General features: G+C 31.8%; 1 protein-coding gene across 2 annotated transcripts in view; it reads left to right on the plus strand.

Annotated features, from left to right (window-relative positions):
• LOC128996443 (high affinity cAMP-specific and IBMX-insensitive 3',5'-cyclic phosphodiesterase 8) overlaps positions 1 to 20,922 on the plus strand; it is a 178,580-nt gene that overhangs the window by 22,888 nt on the left and 134,770 nt on the right. The window lies entirely within an intron of this gene.

The raw sequence follows: 20,922 nt of genomic DNA on the forward strand, positions 1-20,922 counted from the left end.
GATTGCTTTTACCAACGTGTAGTACCATATCATTGACTATATATACCTACAGTACTATATATAGCAATAGTACTACACTACACTAGTAATACACTACTATAGCAATAGTACATTACTATACTAGTAATGGTAATACTCTTTTACACGCAATATGTATTTACATAGTGTACCACAAATGATTTCGATACTACAAGTTTCCATCTTAAAAGTCAATAAGTTATTTTCCACAACTTCAATAAATTAAAAACTGTGGCATTCAAAATGATTTTCAAATAGATTATGCTGGAGATGTATGCAAGGTTGGTTGTGTTACTTAAAATCACTACACTTGCTTGGATTGAGAACATTATTTTCAAATGCATGGATGATTGAATTGATAGGACTGATTTGGATGCAAAGCATTGTTACAGTTGACTCATTATTGCAATGGTTTTAAAATACTATAATAATATCATAATATTCAAAGTAAACTAACAAATAATTTGTATGTAATGCATCGTTATGTAGACTATCAAGCGTCGTACTGGTTGGCCAAATTGAATGATATTTACTCAGGTCGTTTCCTAGCTAATGTTATTAGTGTTTGTGTTTACTAATTTAATTAAACTGCTGTTTGCTCTCCGCGTATCCAGCTATAGTCATTAATGCTTGATTAAAAAATGTACTTTTATGTTTTCACCTGTGAAAAGTCGTTACTAGAGTTCATAAAAAGCTTGCTTCACGTACAAATTTATAGTATTTATTTAGAAAAGAATTAATGACAACTTGTGATGATTAGGATTTATTTAAGTTGCTAAAATATTATGTTGTAAATAGAGGGATCATATTAAACCTATACAGTATTCTCCAATCTTACTAATATTATAAATGTGAAAGTTTGTGTGTTTGTTTGTTTGTTTGTTTGTTTGAAGTTCAATCACCAATCACGCATTAATTACTGGACGGATTGGGCTGAAATTTGGCATGATGATAGCTCACATTCCCGATTAACATATAGGCATATTCTTATCTCAAAAATCCTTTCGGGCTCCGCCCCAGTGGCTCTGGAGTTTCCAATGTTAACCTTATGAGTACTCATATTTAAATGGAATTAAAGAATTTAGTCAGCTGTTGCAACTAAAAAGGTTGGTTCTGTGGTATGCAAAAGCATTAAAAGTTATAAGATTTACCAACAGGGTGCAGCACTATTATTATTTTTCGTTTATGAAAACAGCTAATTTGAATTAAGCAGCAACAAAAAACTGTGATAGAGGTTCGCAATGAGAACCGTCTGTACTAAGCATTTTATACTTATATGCCAATCCCGTACGAAGGACGGGTACTCTGCTAGTATTTAATAAACATGTTATACATTTTAAGACTTATTTTTCTAAACAGAACTTGCATTAATTGGAAAGTAACGAAAAAAAATATCTGTCTGCATCATATATATTTTTGAAGTATTATTTTGAACCATGCATAAATATATGTTCACGTTATACGTTTATAAGATGATTTAACGTCCAGTATTGCTTGAAAACTTCTCTCTAACTGGTAAAAAACTTCAGTGCTATGATTCACAAGGAATATTTGTTTTTTACTTCAATTATTTAAAATCTTTTCTAGTTTCTGAAAAGTTGTGCTTATAAGAATACATAAAAAAAAATTACAAATGTTTGTTTTGCAATACATTAAGCTGTTGCAGCTTCATATTCGTGTGTGAAAATAAGAAACTTAACACAAAAGGCGGTGACACACTATCGATCTTTTCCCCGATCAAGACCCCGAACCGAGCAGGGAGAAGGGAGAAGGGAGATAAATATCAGCAAAATTTTACTCCGAACATTTCCCCGAACATGACCAAGACCAGTCGAATTCTACCGAGCGCGGCAAAAGGAAGTTTGGAGAGAGATAGAGAGTGTGTGCGAGTGAGAGCGCGGAACTATCAATGCTAGCGCAGGCGGCCGCTCGGTGCGGCGCTCGCGACGATGTACGGGGCAAAAATGTACCGTGACACACTATCGTACATCGGACCGTACATCGGACCGATCTTTTCTTTGATCTTTCGCCAAAAAACCGCCTCCAGAGCGCTCGTCTCCCTGCTCGGCCTGATGTCTTGTTCGGCGTCTTGATCGGTGTACGGACCCGTGACACACTATCGAACATCCTCCCTTCGACCTCCCTTCTCCCTTCTCCCTGCTCGGTTCGGGGTCTTGTTCGGGGAAAAGATCGATAGTGTGTCACCGTCTTTAAAGGTGTGTTGCAAATAGAATGTAGGAATGGAGTGTTTTACTTTTAATTGCCAGTAAATCTACACCGCCTCAATCCTTGGAGAAACAGTTAGAAACATGAATAATTCACGGAAGGGCAAAGTCGTTGGATTTAGTGACAAGTTCAATCACAATCTTGGACCGTTCCAACACATTTTACTGTTGGTTATTTTAAAAGTATTTCCGTGTTTTCGTAAAGAGCTATTATAATCATTGGGGTTATATATTTCGCCAAGGTAATATTGATATTCTTACAAATGGATTTTTCCATTATCAATCCATTTAGACCTACTATAAAAATATTCATTTAAATTTATATTGATTTTAAACAACAATCAAATGGGCACATATGTTTATTTATTTATTGTTTATGTTTGAACCTATATCGTTGTCTAATATGCGATTTACTCTTGGTAATACCACGGATGAATATTATAAATAAATACGTCAAACGAAGAAATTTATTATCACAGGACTGTGTGAAGTTAATTCTTTTGAAAACAAAATGGTTGTGTTGCTAGCCTAGTGGTTAGTGCCTCGGACTTCGGTGCGGAGGGACGGGTTCAATCCCCGGCACATCCACTAAAAACCATTATTCTCACGTGACTCTCTCGTGAAATGCCACAGGTGTTGAAATAATAAAAAAACTAACCCTAAAATAGAGAAACCTTATGAATAATTGAAAAGTACAAAAAAGCCTGAACATTTTTCTCCAGGAAGAGTATCTACTTGCAGTTTGATACTCAAATTCTAAGGTTAGGTTAATTTGTAACTAGTCCAATACTAATATACACGAGTAGTGTTTATGATGTTTTACGTTAATTTTATTTTTACCTACGGTTATTAAAATCTTATGTTATGGCCTTTGTTTAAAACACATACTTTTTACTACCTTACGGATATTAGGTTTTAATATATCATCTTATGGTGTTTAGCAAAATTAATAACTGGCTCTCGCGGGCAAACTTAGCCTACTTTACAGGATTCGTCTACTGTAATTTTGTGGTAAATTGAAAAAAACTCTGAATAACACTGAAAATAAATTTTTCTGAATAATTTTCGCCAAAACAACAAACTGTGACGAATCTGTCAAACTCGCACATGCCAAAAGCAACATCCCAGCTTCAACATGTGATGTTTAGAGGTTTTGACGGCTGTCGATTTTTTTAAATCCTTTACGCTTTGTTTAAAACGGTTTGAACCTCAATTACACAACAAGGTAATATGAAAAGTAATAGCACTTTTAGTTATACAGCAGAATAACCACATAGCTATGTTGGTTTGTAATTTTATTTTGTTCTTTTACTAACAAAAACGTTTTATTTTGTTTCAAGGAATCCAATTAAAGCTCAATCTTTAGTTTTGTAGTTCACTGATTTGACACGATTAAACTAACCAATACTAACTTTTCTTACACTAAGTAGTTAATTAAAAAATAATAATAAAAAGCCTACATTTAACCTTTCCGTATAAATCACTAACTGTAAGGTATTGAACCCTAAAGCAATATTTCTTGTGCGCAATAAGTCACAAGAATTTGCCAAACTTTTTCTTTCCTCCTCAAATATCTGTTTGTGACAGAGTTAACATTCAATTCAGTTCTAAAAATCCCTATGACATCACTATCAATGTAATTTAACCAGGCTTCGTAAAAAGTCCACACTAAATTATTTAACCCTATTTAACCAATTTCTTTGCTCACACATCACAATCATAGAACTTCAAGTAGAAAAATAAACAAAAAAATATATAAAATTGGTTTTAGATAATTTTATGTCTAATGTAAGGAGTTAAATGTAGATCATGTAAAGTTCAATACGTTGATGAAATGAATGGGTTCTCATAGTAATACAGTGTTGTATGGCTATACGCAAAGGTAGGGATATAATTCACTGATAGTTCTCATCTTGTATGAGAGACTGGGGGGGTTCCGATCCACCAGGTTACAGTCGTCTCGAGGCCAAAACAACGATCAATATAAAAAAAACTCTTAATACCTTAAGATACCTTTCAATAAAGTAGGGACTTGTATCTAAGCCTCCCAAGAGGTATCGAGTTCCACTTATCATACTCTTTAGAAAGTTGCATACAAAACGTTCAAAAATAAGTAGTCTAAATGGCTTTTTTATTTGCTAAGTACTATCGAAAAAATACTTATTATTAAATACGGGGTGAGCAAAAAAAACAGGGACAATTTTAAAATGTTATTACTCAGCTGTTATAAAGGCTGGAGACTTCATTGATGCGGCAAATTAATCATTATTTGATGCCATTTAGTGTATAGTTACTATGAATCATTAATGAAAACTGCAACATCGTGCCTTTGTTCTAGAGACATTTTTTGAAGAATAATTTGTCTATCATTTCTACTCAACGTCAATTTCGTGTTAATTCCAACGTTGGCTGTAAGGTGCAATCCCAAACCGAAAAACTATTCAAAGTTAAGTAAGTAATTTCCAGAACACGGCTTCTGCACTCAAAATCAAACCTAGTGAGAGACCTCGTACTGTTCGAACGCCAGAAAACATTAAAATGGTCACGCGAGTGTGTTTCGTGTCCTAACCGTCATCCATTTGCTGAACATTGCATTTAAATTTTAATTTGCATAGGTTTAATTTTGAGTACAAAGGCCATTTTCAGGACATTGCTTACCCATCTTTGGGTATTTTTTTTCAGTTTTGGGTTATTGGAACCATTACGGCCATCATTAAAGTGAACACAAAACTGACGTTGAGTAGGAATGATAGACACATCGTTTGAAAAAAAGTCTCCATCACAAAGGCACGATGTTGAGGTAACCATTGATGATCCATAGTAACGATTCAACAAATGGCATCAAATAAACATTCATTTACCACAAAAACGAACCCTCCAGCTGTTATAACAACTGAGTAATAACATTTTAAAATTGTCCCTGTTTTTTTGGCTCACCCTTTACTTATTTACACACAGCTACAAATAATTTATATTTTAATATTTTATCTAATCATAAAATTAATATTTTTTTAACTTAATTTCATTTCTAGTAGATTTTTTTGTTTTAATCTTAATTTAAATTGTATTTATATTTAACTTACATAATAATTTTTTGTTAAACATACCATGGATGGGCATGAATTGTAATTACTTCTTTGAAAAAGTTCATAGGCTTTTGATTGTTTGAATTGTGCGCAGATGTCCTTGACTATTGTGCTTTTATACGGTAAAGCCTATCTATAGTATACTAAAGTAGTATCTATAGTCTAAGTATCTAAAACCCTAAAGAAGCAACTCATCCTAGTAAGTTAGTCTACAGCAAATCTACACGTATCACCTCACTCCATTCTTTACTCATTTTTAGCTTTAAGTAAATGGTCAGCAACTGACCACATACACAGCTATACAGATTATCTCACCCTACTCTAATCTCAGCTTAAATCTATATCCTGTTTAGAAGAAATGGGAAAAATAAAAACCAAAATATTTATTTCACACAACTAGGAAAAGTTCAGGAATATTAACGGTATCTAAAAAACCGAACTAAACTAAACGATCCATCATAATCGATAAGAAAACTTACAAGTTTATGATTACGAACATATCAAACGATGCATGAGGGATAAAGCAAGCAACGCATTCAATTTGGTTTCGAGGAGATGGATCTATGATTAGGTTCTGGGAAGGTAGTAGTCGAATCTAATTTCTGGGTACCTTTATCGGATTTGTGCTTCTAGCTTGAGCTACAGTAGCATTAGAAACTTGGTATTAGAGCGGTATAATGCGTAATATATCAAAATCCACATCAAAGATGTTATTTTGGAGACAAATTAACTACCAGATATTAAAGATATTTTTTAATTATATATCGTTGATAACTGGTACTTCTGACAATGTATGGAAGTCAGATCAAAGAAAAGAAAGTCGGATTTTGGGTACCTTTAGTATCTCATGCCTTTGCTGGTAAATACCCATAGAAAATACATCGCAGCATATGAAGGCTTAATGATAATTTACGTCTGCTTAATCTATGTATAATAGGATTTTTTTCAGAACTGAGCCTACCTTGGATTCATATTAAAATAATTTTATGGATTTTAGCCTTTAACAGTTTTGAGGAAATCTTATGAGCCGTTGTTGAAATTATTGTGCACAAACGTTACTCATATTACAGTATAGATAGATAAAAAAAATTGATACAGTTATTTGCATGATTGAGATATTTTCTGATTTGAACATACATATACCATACACTCATAACATAAGTACACAGTATATAAATAAGTAGGTAATTGATTGGTTATAGTGATGAAAAGGTCGCTGATTCCTAGATCCCGAAAAAGTCAGTAATTTTTTTAAATTTCGAAAATGGGTTCAACTGACCTTGATTGTTGGTCGGTCTTTTATAAATGATACTGACTAAAAGAGCAACTTTCAGTCAGTAACAGATCCATACAAGGCTTCCCACTTAATTATAAACTGATCATCATTTCATTTCTAGTTTTAAGTAGATTAGTTGGGATCCCATCATAATTGGCAATAATGATATTAGTAAGTTATACCCTGTATACTGAAGTCAACGAATACAATTCAGGATGAAGTTTAATTGCAATAATGACATAACCAAACTAACTCTTTGATGAATCTTAACTATTGCTGATTCCGATTACTCTGATCATTAAAAAAACTAATCATTTAACTATGTTATTTTTATTTATATACAGAATATCATTCATTAGATCATAAAATAGCAGGATGTTTGTAAACGCCGTATTGTAATACTAAAACTAAATACCAAATTTCAAAAGCTTAACAAAATAATTTTGCTTAACTCTCCCAGTTTTCACCTAACAATTGATTTAAATAAAATATTATAGTCATCAACCAGGCTTTACATTTTTGTTTGAACCATTTTTTTGATTTGTGAGGGTTTTTAATGATCAGGAACAGAGTTAAAAAATTTGTAGACCAATATAATGCTTTTTAGACCAACACGGTGCTCCAAATAATGTTAGGCTTGTATGCTTAATTAACTTGTGTATTATGTTAAACACATGGTTTGTGTGATTCTCACTGAAAATGGACAAGTTTTTGAATAACCAAAATACTGCTTTTTAAATATACAGACCGTAAAATGTTAGTAAATGGCTTAGTATTACATTTTTGACTGATTTTGAATTATATACTTATTAAATTAAATGAGTTAAATACTCGAATTAAGTAGTTAACGTATAGTTTTTCTATTTGGCATATCATATCGTTGTCGTTGGGTAAAATCCACAATACTAAAATCATCACTGTTTCGGTTGATATTTAAAGTTTTCAGGCTCTTCAAAGTTCAAATGTTCTTATTGCTAGAAGATAAATAGCACGCTGAAACTTGTAATATTAAAAAATAATATTGTATGAACGTTTAAACTATATTTTCTTATTTTCAAATTTAAATTATGTAAATAACTTTAATAAATCAAAATGATTTATTAAATATGTGTTTTAATACAAATTTCGCCCATTATAGCGGCATAAAACAGAAAACATCACAACTAATGATAAAGTTAGCCTGAGACCACAAAATACCAAGATAACGCTTGATCCCTATTCGTGTGTCTTCTGTCAACTAAAATGACAGTATAATTCATACTTTCCCATTGACCACAACGCCAACCCAACGATCAAATCCACAGGTTAACCAATACTTTATGGTTTAGCTGGTGGAAAATTATTCTCGTAATTTTTTGTCTAACCACACCACAGGATGAAATTTTACCTATAAATTTTGGGAAGTTTAGAAAAATTAGTATTAAATGTAATAGCTTTCAAGATTTTACTATCGTATTCATATAATTTTTGACCCCCTTTCAAGTTTATAACCGACATTCACAATTTTACTTATTGATTTTGGTTAATTTTTTAAATCGTGATCGTTCCAAAAAATAATAATTTACAATAGTTTGTAAAATTAATCCGAACATTGAAGATTTATAGGATATTTAAACCTTGTGATATGCATTTCAATATGCGATTGGAAATCTGTATGAATATAACATTTCTGAAAGTGTTCGATTGTGAATAGATGACGAGCAAATCAACAACTCACTTGTTAAAGGGAAACCCAACTCAAAAAGGAATGTATCCCACGGATTTTTTACAATATTTGCACATCTGTAATTTTGTTTACCTTTTGAATATAGTCTGACCATTAAATAAACATTCATGAATTAAATTTGATAAAGCTATGTTTGAATTAAGTCTTCGATTTTAAGATTTTTTCCTCTGAACAAAACTTATTTTATTACTGCACTCTTATAAAAAAACACAAAAAAACTTTATACATTACAAAAACACATCATAATTTTGCCAAAAGAATTTTTGTTACAGGTAATACAAAATGATTTAATTTTCATATGACGAACTTAAACAAAATCATTGATCAAAAATGGAGGTACCTTATGTAAGGAACTTTGTAAAAGAGCAGTAGGAAAAGCATTAGTGTATTCTTGCATAGTACACAACCACAACCATACACAACTTTAGAATAGCTTAACATTATTGGAAAACAAATTAAAATTAACAAAAAATGAGTGACATGATAGTGTATAAACTTATCGCTGGTCTTAAATTTAAAGTTGAACCTAATTAAAAAAAACTTATCACATTGTTTTTTTTACATCAAACTAACAGGTAGAGGATTTTTACAAAAGCCATAATCATGCAATGCACTTACTGTATACTTTCTGGTATATCATTACAAAAGTAAAGATTATACTGTATTATTTTCTAAACCAACCGACACAAACTGTTCGTGAAAGCCAATAAGAGGAGTTATTTCTGCAAAACTCAAAGAGTTCTTATACTTGCTAGCGCTCAAGCGCCCCATATTTTCGAGGCCTGTCGGTTCGCCTAATCAAATGTCACTTCCATATAAAGGCCTAATCAAAGCCGCCTTGTATGGGTAAATGACATAAATAGATAACCGTTCACTAAACCAAAGGTAACAAGTATTGTTGACTTATAATTAGTTTGAGTTTTTGCGATACCCAGCAATTATACTCGACAAAAAGTATCAGCTACAAAAAGAGGAACTAGTTTGTACTGAGTAATTAAATGGTTTTGGACGTTTTGTAGATTTGTATTGGCTTTAATTGTGTTTCAGCCCACAAAATATTGTTATTATTACAGTGCTTAGACGACTATTGGTAGTGGGGAAATTTAATTGAAGAGTAATCCTTTAAAAACATGTATTTGATAAAAATAAGTGAATATTGACATAGTTTGCTTTTTGGGGATGGAGATTTTAAACACAGAGAAATCAGCTGAAGGATCTACAATTTTCGTGTTTTCTAGATCAGTGAAACAATGAACAAAATGGGTTGTGAACCACCGACTCGTTGAGGTATTACATAGGAAGAGTAATTTGTTGGTAATTCAGCGAAAGCTTCCGTAAAAGTACGACTCTTAACACACCACATACCACACTCCAATATTGTTTAAAAATGTGTTGTAGCTTTTGACTATTAAAGTAAATCACATTGTATCCAATCATCGTATGGCTTTAGTTGACGGGGCTGCTTTACAGAAAAAGTTGTCCTCACCTAAATTGAAATATCAGGATTTTTTACCTACATTATTCGGCATACCAATGGTTTATATTTCCATCTTAAATGACACTCAAGTCTTTATCTGCGATTAAAAAAACAAATGTCATTTTTTGGTGGGAAGAAGATCTTTAAAGAAAAGGTTAGGTGTTCTCGTAAAGAAAGTCCTTACTTGATAAGTGGACCCGCTGATAAAATTTGGCTTTTTGTATAATTTGATCACGGCTTCACATAGCAAATATCCATTGTTGATCGGTGGGATTAGAACCTCACTCTAACCACTAACTAGTCGTCGCTTATATACATTGTAACAGTCAGATATTCGAGCGCTCAACACTATCCTTGGTAATTCCACTAATTGTGATCCATCCGATGATAATCCGATTAACACCAGAAGCCATCCAATTATCCTAATCTTCATCGGTACATTATTACGTCATACTCTGTGGCTAATACATCATTAAAATCTTTCCCACGTTATTTCTTTTGAACTTTTGTTATTTAGTATTGATTGGTTGAACCGTATCAATTGTCAAAGGTTGAACTTAGATTATTACTGGATATTTTTTTTTAAAGTATTACAAAGTTGAATTACGAATTAAACTCCATACAGATTGGTTTTAATTCTTTTAATTGAATCTATATTTTTTAAACTTCATACTAAATAGAGTACCTGTAGGAGGAGCTACAGCTATTTTGTTCATTTTGTACAAATCTGCTTGTGTCTCCGATCATCATGAAAAACTAACATGATTAACCTTTCTATTCCCACGAAAATTGAGTCTTATAGAGGTATATTATTATTAGGTGTTGTTCAGTTATCAGATGGTGTTTTTGGTCTACTGCAGCGAAGATGGTTGTTCTGGATACATGCTTTGTGGAGAAATCAATAGTTATATTCTATAGAAATAACAAGGTAGAGTCAAATACATCAGCTGGGCATTTTCAGAATAAAAAGTTTGTCTGCTGATTATTGCGGAAGAATATAGTCCCGATCGATGAAAATAGCATTCTATCGTTTTAAAATGTTTATGATCGTGACACATTGTATGTGCTGTAACTACAACATCAACAGTTTACGCGTATTCGAAATTAGGACTGATTTGACAGATATGAAAGCGGAGTAATAGCCTTCTTTCGGCGTAATGCTAACAGATGGTCGTATACAAAACCAAAACAAGAGTAAATATTTTTTTGGATAATTAATACGGTAAACAATCTAAGAAGTTAGGTTTTTGTGATTTGGTTAGCTTAAATTATGTTACACTATAACAAAAACAATTTTTTCACCGACCAGAAGTGTCTTTTTAAAAAAGTCTCTAGATTATTTCCAACAGAAATTGGACTCGAACAACTTACGTTTTGGCCGTTACCTGAGGTCGTGTCGACGTGAGTTACATGGTCCTCCTAGCTACTCGTCATTATATAACAAATGTAAAATTACCAATGATACAGTACCACTGTACATTGAAGGAGGAAGAACAACGAATGTACAGCGTAAATTGCTTATAAATATACTTTACAATTTAAATGAGCAACTGCTATATAGATAGATATTCCGAGTTCTGCTCGTTGGTTAAATGACTTATTTTATTTTTGAAACATGCATTCGGTTGAAAATGACAAGTTCTAGTATGACTAGATCTCATAACTTTAAGAATAATATCCACCTAAAGCCTAGTAACAAGTTACTAAAACCTTTAAATATAAAAGACCTAATACGGCTAGGTAAATAATATTGTATTGTTACCATCATCAAACCCGTAAAAAAATAAAAAAAATCCTTGTCTGTCCTCTATAAATTTAACAAAAGTAAATATAATTACAAATTTTCAGCACAAATGCATAGGGGAAAAAATGAATTATTACTGTAATGTTAAACTAAAACATAATTTAAGTTTAATATGGTGAAGTTTACCTCTACTAATATTGCGAAGGGCTTACCAAATCCCTGCTTTACCTCTGCTTTACAAACTCTAAGCAGCGTTCCTGGCTTATTAAGGTTTCATTAAATATGTGTTTTTTTATATTTTGATACAAGATTTCCTCATTTAATATGATTGAATACATTTTAAGTCGTATAAATTGGAGTTTGTTGCACTTTTAGATACTATATACATATACTCGTACACAAAAAAATCCGAGCCAAGTAAGTAAGTAGTAAACAATGATGTCACAGATAAGGTGTGGAAATCCTGCGTAGGTTTAAATCACAGGGAGAGTCTTATTGTAGAGGCGCCTTGAATTAAAATTCCTACAGCCAGAGGTTGGCGCCTAAAAGCATTATGTCCCCACACAAAAGCCCATAAAAAGCCGGAGGTGAGAGGAAGAAGAATATGAGATGTGACGCCCACGACTCGTGGAAATGTGATGTTTCACAACTGGAATGCAGAGTTTTTGATTAGTTATGATAATTCAATATTCATATGCTTGACTAGTAGGATATTTTGACCAATAAAATTAAAACTAATCAATTTAGGGCTACTGTGACTATAAATTAAGTAATAATAATTCTTGCTTTGTATGTTTCGTGCTTTTGTCATGAATTAAGTTCTCTACCGTGTTTTGCAATGGCATAATCCTTAGTACAACCTGGTATTTCCTAACTTTGTTGGATATCATCATTAATTGATTGTCCAATGGCAGGTTGGCTGAGATCGAAATTGGTCCTGCATGGGACCGAATCAGCCACCAATGAATGCGAGAACTAAAAACAATTAACTGCAGTACCCAGGCAATATCTTGATGGCGATACCTACTTGATTATAGTTTTATCCTCCTACGGTAATATATTCTGCCTAAAGAGTTTTCTCATTTGGGGTAGGTTCATACATTTTATCCTCATATTCTACGAACCATAAAAAACTACAAGATTTTACGAAGTGATATTGAACAGATTAAAGTTTAAGTTAACTGTCTTTCACCAATACAGTAAAAAGATTTTGCCACTTTCTGCAAAAAAAATTAAATAGCTAGAAAAAGCCCAGAGGATATTTACCAATTTGTTTTAAACATAAAATATTTCTTAATTCCGTCGTTGCCAAATAATTGGTTTTGATGTTGGTTATGGTACCTACAACCATACTTTAATATACACTTTTATTTAATTTCAGACAAAATATGGACTGTTTACGTATTGCTATAAAAAGTACATTTTACACAAACTTTAACCGGATATGTATACATCGAATGCCGTAGTTATTGAGGTCTTATTAAGTCATTTGTTTTGGCAACATGGCATTTATGGATCAAGAAGATAAAAGGACAGTTCAAACCCACAAATGCCTGTAAACATTTGTTCTCATCGATTGACATTTGGACGCTGTAGATCTAGGGTAAATGTTGATCCTGTTATTTTGGGTAAAAGAGAAACGCTTATTTAGAAACCAAATTATAACCAGAAACCCCAATGTGCAAACCCAGAAAAGGTTAAAAGTAAATACATGATTGGCTAACATTTTCATAACATTTTGCTCAATTCCTTGTGCAGTATTTATTTAATTTAGCCTTTCTAACTTTCGATGTTTAAAAATATTATATTAGTTTAAAATTGCCTGAATTCCTGAAAACATAAAATTTTGAAGCATTTCATTTAATAGCACTAGTAACTTCATTGACATCATGTTTTAATGTGACTTGTATGATACATATAATCTGTACTATAAGATGTGATGTGATATACACCCATACTACATAGTACCGTATTTCATGCAGTTAATCCGGATAGTTCCAAAGGTTAGGATCTGGGTGGTTACAGTGCTCACTTGGTAATCATAAGTCACTGGTTCGATCCTGTAAATAGGTCAGTAGCTTTTGATTGTTCAAGACCAATACTAGATATAGTTGATCATTGGACTTTTTATAAGATCGACTCTAAAAACAGTTGATCGTCATTAATAAAGCTACATAGGTAATCTAATTCTATCCACCTAGGTGAGCGCTGTTGTTTTTAAAACAATGGATAGTGAATATTGTATAAAAAAAAACAATCTTGATAAAATCGTGATACATGTTAGGCAAAACATAAGTATTTTGATCACCTCAGAAGATGCCTTGTGAATAGATTACGCTTGAAATTTATTTCCGTAGAGATTAATCTGTGATTAGGTTTTGATATGAAAGTAGTAGAATCTAATCTCTAAACCTCTTTATTGGATTTGTGCTTCTAGCTTCAACCACAATAACATGCTTGCGTACAACTTGGTAATGGAACGTTAGAATAGATTGTAATGTTTGATATGGATAGTAAATATACAGAGGGGAAATGAATTTGCTGTTAGAAATATTCGCATTGCACCAAAGTTGCAGGAATCGCCGCAATTATTCGTTTCCTAGGTGTTTGTTTCCGTCTTAAGAAGTAACGGTTAATTTGTAAAATCACGTATATACGGAGGAACGGATAGTTTTGGACCACATTTATATTATGAAATATGTTTGCTACATGCAAGAGGAAAATCTACAAAATGAAGTTCCAAAACACCCTGTATCGTTGTGCAATAAATTTTGCCTCTAGCTATAATAGTCAATCCAGCCATTCGTCAATGTCTCGGATAAAAGAGTCCGCTTTGGCTCGAGTATCGGTTGAAGCCGAAGCTCGTCGGTGCTTCTGAAGTCTAGAGATGGAAGTCGACCTGGCTATGACTATATTAGTAGGAACTAGCTTCTCAGGCTGCCTTCTTAGTCATGATGTATAGGAACCCATATGAGTAATGCAGTGGTATTACCTGCACAAAGCGAAATAGTTGTATTGCAATGTCAAGATGTGTGGTTTGAATATCGTTAATTTCTAATAATTATGGTTTGGGAAAATAAAAACTTCTTGATCAGCATTGTACGTGTTATTAAATTTACGGAAAGTAAATAAAAGAAACGTTTTATAACTCTTTAAACATATATTTACGCTTATACTGTTACTCACAAGACGGTAAATATACAAAAAGATGGTAAGCGGTGATCGATTTCGATTGGAGTGTCCAATCCTATATTAGTCTATCCTATTCCTCTAGATGGATGAACCTTCTACATACGTAAGTGCCAAACCAATGTTATTGGTTAATAAATGTCTACTGTCATTAGCAATCAGTGAGATTTGAGCCCGGGTCTCCAGGGTATAAATTACGCCCTCGCACCAATATGAATTGACGTTTATAAAGACTACTAGCTGTTGTACCCGTGCTTTGCAACGGGAAGAGGACACAAAATAGATACATTTTAATCTTTACATCTGTTGCATATAATAGTTACACATCCGCCAACGCTTTTAGAAACGAAATTCAACTTTTATGGCCTTAATAGAAACGTTTAAGTTATGACTTTAAATCTGGTAAGTAGTGGGTACCACCATTTCATCTCCCTTAATTACGTATCTTATTTTTATTTATTATTGACATTTTAAATTTCAATTTTGAAGTTATTACTAATTATTAAATTTAAATGAACATTTTTTTATAATTTCACTCTTCTTTATATTAAATCACAAATCCTTCCATCTTCAGTATCTTCACTTACAATAAATCATTAGCAAAACTAAGTCAGCTGTTATAAACTTTAGAAATATTGCTGTGCCTTACCAATACAGTTTTTTGTTATATTAAAGAAACTATATCTATAGGTACTAAAAAAAATTTTAAACAAATAATTTAGCATTAAAGACAATTCAGTTTTTTTTTTGAAATATTAAAGAAACTATATCTATAGGTAGTATAAACAATTTTAAACAAATAATTTAGCATTAAAGACAGTAGACAAAACTAATATGATTATAAAAACATCAAGGACTAAAAAATGTAACAGAAAATCTATACTATTATAAAGAAGAGGTGGTGTCTGTGTGTGTGTGTGTTTGTATGAGGTAATCTCAAAAACTACTGAACCGACTGGGCTCAAATTGCACACAAATGAAGCTACAGCTCCGAGGATACATATAGAACTATTCCCGCTTCGATATTGTCCTAGGGCTCTGCCCCGTGGGCTTTCAAAAATTTGAGGTGAGAGATTTAAAAGTAAATATTGATTGATGGTATCCATGGTAACAAAGAACAAACCTACAAAGTTTAAAAATGTAAACAAGCAGAACTAACTGTCAAATGAATTTTGATTTCACAATTCCACACAGCTGGTTCAAACATATTAAATACTACACGAATATTAGAACAGAGAGGGTAAGGATTATAAATTTAAAATAATTATGTCACTAAGCCCAAATGTAAACATTATTTAACATTACTTAAATGGAGCTGTCAAACCATATGTTAATGTAATTTCATTAGTGTATGATTCTTTCAGTTACTTCATTTGTTTATGTTTATGATCTATTATACTGAGTCTGTTATAATATTTGTGAAAAGCTGTAATAATATTTTACAGGGAATAAATCTTTGTAAATAAATTGTTCATGGATATAGGAAATAATTAAGATTCTATAATCAGAAAGTTTTGGATGTACGGATGTATAGATGTATGGATGTATGGATGGATGTTTGTGACAAGTAAACGCGAAAAATACTAAACCGACAAGGTTGAAATTTAGTATGATTATAGCTGACATTCCCGATTAACATATAGACATATTATTCTTACCTCAAAAATCCTTTCAGGCTCCGCCCTAGTGGCTCTGGCTCTGGAGTTTCTCATGTAAACCTTATGAGTATTCATATTTAAAGAAATTATTGAATTTTGTCAGCCGTTTCAACTTTACAAGTTGGTTCTATGATATTAAATAGCATTAAAAAGGTATAAGGCTTACCAACAGGGTGCAGCACTATTATGTTTTTTGCATTTATGACCAGAGCTAATTTTAACCAACTAGCAACAAAAAGTTGTGGTACACAATGAGAACTTAACTTTTTTTCATGGTTTAGGTGCAGTGGTAGAATATTAGGGCTATGGTAGATACTATAGGACACTACATGATACTACATAATACCGTTTAAATTAAAAGACCAAATTTTAATAAACCGTGTCCTCTCCCATAACTAAAAGCATTTATACTTATATGCCAACCCCGTACGAAGGACGGGTACTCTGCTAGTACAGTATATGTTTCACTGCATCTCTGATTCTACTCTACAAAAATATCAACAAACAACTTAATATACAAACCAGTTTTTTTAATCAGTTCCATCGTCCATTGCCTTTACATATTGCACACTTACCATTAAGTTAACATAGTAACAGATATTTCATTGATTTTAGAAACAAAGGAACACAGTGTACTGCTTAGTTGTATGATATTTTCCTTGGTTTAATTTAATCAGTGGAGTGGCAAAACACAAATAATAAATTTATCAAATAAAGTAAATGTGAACTGAAAGCTATGTTAAGATAAAATAAGAGTTTTTTGTATTACCATTTGATAATTAATTATAGTTACACATATACAACAGATTTAAAAAAAAAACAAAAATCAACGACGTACAATTTAGTTATTGATGATATTCTTTAGTTTAATTTAATCATAGGTTTAGCAAAACACAATAACTTAATTTACCATATATATATATAAAAAACCATGTGATGTGCAAGTTATGTTAAGTTAATCTAACACATGTTAAGCAGTTAGAATTTATTTAAAGTAGCCTCCAAATTCATATAAAAACATCTATACATTGTAATTTTCATACTGTTTCCATTAAATCATATAAATAATATTATTTTCATAACTTAGACGCTTTAAAAAAAATCCAAAGCAGAGCCGGAGTTGATACCAGGAGTTGATACAGCAACGGTTATAGTATCTTTTTTTATATAATCATAGTTTTAGAATAAATAATCCATGATAAAAGGTTAGATTAAAATAAACCTACCTCATAGTTATGGAAAATATTATATTTAATTTCTTTGTATCAGCTGTCTGAAGTTGTGAAATATGCAGGTTAGCAGTTCTTATTGTTTACATTTAAATGTCAAAGCAAATGTAAACAAACATTGTTAGTGTTCTCATCACAGCCATGGAGACCAATCAATATTTACTTTTAAAATCTTCACATCAGAACTTTTAAAGCAAAAGGGGCAAAGCCTACGGTCAGTATCGAAATGTGAATATTCCTATAATGGTCCTTGGTACGGTAACTATATTTTTGTAAAATTTTAGCCCAGTTGGTTCAGTAGTTTTTGCACCTATTAGTAATACACATACAGACACCATTAGATTTTTATATAATAGTATAGATGGGACCTACGTTAATAGCTAACCCTATATAGGAAATTCGCTAAAAACATGTTAAGCCTATTGTGTGCAAATGTACACCCTACTTCTACATAAACATTCACACAGTAAACTCTCTTATGAATAAACCCAATATTAAATATAAAACCAAAACTCTTTAAATTTATTATTCAAATTAATACCAGATGCGTCAAATGAAGTGAATCTTGCACTTTAGTATAGTTTTATAAAGACACTTACTTTTGTAAAATGTAAAAGGTGATGTTTGACAATGACGCAGCTTATTCCAAATTGATTTCTCAAGTGACGTTTTGATCTTTCCAATTTACACAATAACGTCATTCCGTTGTTGTCGTTAACGACCTTTGATTACGTTTGATTTGTTGTCTTTCTTTCAATTTACCTTGCAATACATAACAAAGGTAATTTTATGTAATACAACACGGTATTTCTATCATATTGCATCGTTTAGTTGTTAAGTGTTAGTATATGTAATGTAGCCTGTTTGCATTATGTTTAGAATGCAATTATTACTTAGTTATGTTAACTACGTAATTAATGAGTATACATTTATTTAAGTTTACCCCTTTACTTTTAGCTCCCTTTTGTTAACCTTGCTTTTTGACCTTTTAAATTTATAATAGTAAAAAGTTGCCAAGCTTCGTTAATGAAAAACTAAAAATCACAAAAAAATATTTTGGATTAAATAGTAACTTGGATATTAGCTGTTATATATGCTGTGTTGGTTTAACCTATAGTCAATGGTTTAACTTACTGGTTTTAAATTGCCAGCTGTGGTCAATGTTAATATTGTATGCTTACTAATAATTAAAACACATGTTATTAATTTAAAGGAGAGAATGTAAACAAGAGGAGAGTGTGTGTGTGTTGCCTTTTAAAGAAGATTTTAGTTAAATGGTTCAAATAAAATGTTGTTATTGCATACTTTTTTACTTTCACTGAGTACTCATTGTTTTTTGTCAGTTTATTCGTAACATCAGCTATATTTCAAAACAATAAGTTTTACTACTGTTTTGCAACCAATTAATATAACAAACAATACCTAATTAGCTTGTACAAATATACAAAACATTACATTTTCCTTATGTATATTCTCAACAAAGCAAATTGATAACTGGCCAAAAATCTCAATAACAATTATTTAATTCATATAATTTACCTTCAAACATATAAAATTATAAATACCCGGATTTATTGTGTAGAGTAGTAAGAAAATCGGCAAATCATAAATAAAACAAGTGTAGAACAGGCACAACACCGTTTATGTATTCAAGCAGAACCCGTTTGTGACATTTCTGACATTGTCCTATGATTTATATTTGTGTAGGAGTAATATACGGTGAATTTATGCTATTGAGCTCTGTTTTCAAACTCACCTTCTAGTGTAAGTTTCCTGGAAGAATGCCAAAAGTTGAGTTTGATCGCAACAAAGGAATGATAGAAATATCTGATCCTATTTACAAACAGCTACTGTAATGTTTAAAGGATGTTACAAAGCAAACAGTGTTTTGAAATACATCCGTTTTAATCAACAGCACAATGCTTATCAATGAATAAAAAATCCTTTTTCAAGATTTATGATGTAATATCAGTAACTAATGGAAAGTAAATAAAAAATACGTCTAATAACACTTACAAAATATACAGTATTTGCACATACAGTATTAGACAGTAAATATATTTGAAAGATGGTAGTGGTGATCGATTTCGATTGGACACTTACAATCATCATCAGGCCTGATAGGTGAATGAATTATTTATGTTAAAACAGTGCCCCAAGGCTTTGGGGCCCTCCTTTAAATTATAAAATAAAATAAAAATTAAGAATGGTTATATCAGTTGCTGCTAAATTTCTTTGTATTGGCTTGCATTATAATATTCTGCATTTCATTAACATCCATATGGAAATATACTACGCATAAAGGTAACAGTATATCACATGATTTCAACTAATAGCATCATAAAGTATATGCCACAGGGAGTTAATCCAAAATGTATTCACTTTATGAAGCCTCTCGGCCGTCTTTTGGCATCTGATGAAATTGGTTTCGAGAGTTAATTAATCTTCATTGACTTACAAGAAAATTAGGAGTCTCAAGTTTAATATACTCTGATATGACTTGTCAGGCTTAAACATTTAATTAAGATGATCCAAGCGATGGATGCTGCGTAATATAGGCATAGTTTGCATATTGAATGGCGGGACTGAATATTATAGCGGTACTCTAAGATATAAAATCTTTGTCAAATCAAAATAAAATTGGAAATAACGTTTATTTACGTTAAAATCGTAGATTATTATGTTTTGCAGTAAAGTGTCAGTGTGCAAATGGTTTAAAATTGTATCAATTGAAGTCACTGTACTATCTAAGAAGTAGATAATAGACCTTATGTGGATGGATATTTTTGCAATAACCTAAACAAATGATTTGTAATTTTTATGCAAAACTTTGAAAATGCGGTGATATGTTTCTCAGTCTAAAGTAAATTTGTACTACACGAGAATAATTAAAAATTGTTTCTTCTAACTGACTTTTAATCATTGAAAATGACAGTATTTTCTATACTTTAGCATATAGGTAATATGGCTACTAAAATAAGAAGAAACCAATAGATGACATATTCACACTAAACCGTTAATGTAAATTAAGTGTCTTTAAATTGTGTGCTGCTGATCCATAAGGATGATAAATGTATGAGGGTACATTTAATCGAAGTTAGGAGTTATTATTTATTCCAAACTCACCATGGATACTAAACTATGTAGGGGAACAATCGTCGAGCTATCTGTGTGGTTTAAAGGATCTTCTGTGCTTTTGAAGTTTTAGTAATCATTGTTGTGGCAAAGCGCGGTAAACTTTCGCTCCTTTGAAAATAAAAAGTGTCACAACTATTCCACATAGCTTACCAATGG

Source organism: Macrosteles quadrilineatus, unplaced genomic scaffold, assembly GCF_028750875.1.
Source record: "Macrosteles quadrilineatus isolate MER2022 unplaced genomic scaffold, UCM_ALF_1.0 Scaffold_6__1_contigs__length_79288215, whole genome shotgun sequence".
NCBI lineage: Eukaryota > Metazoa > Arthropoda > Insecta > Hemiptera > Cicadellidae > Macrosteles > Macrosteles quadrilineatus.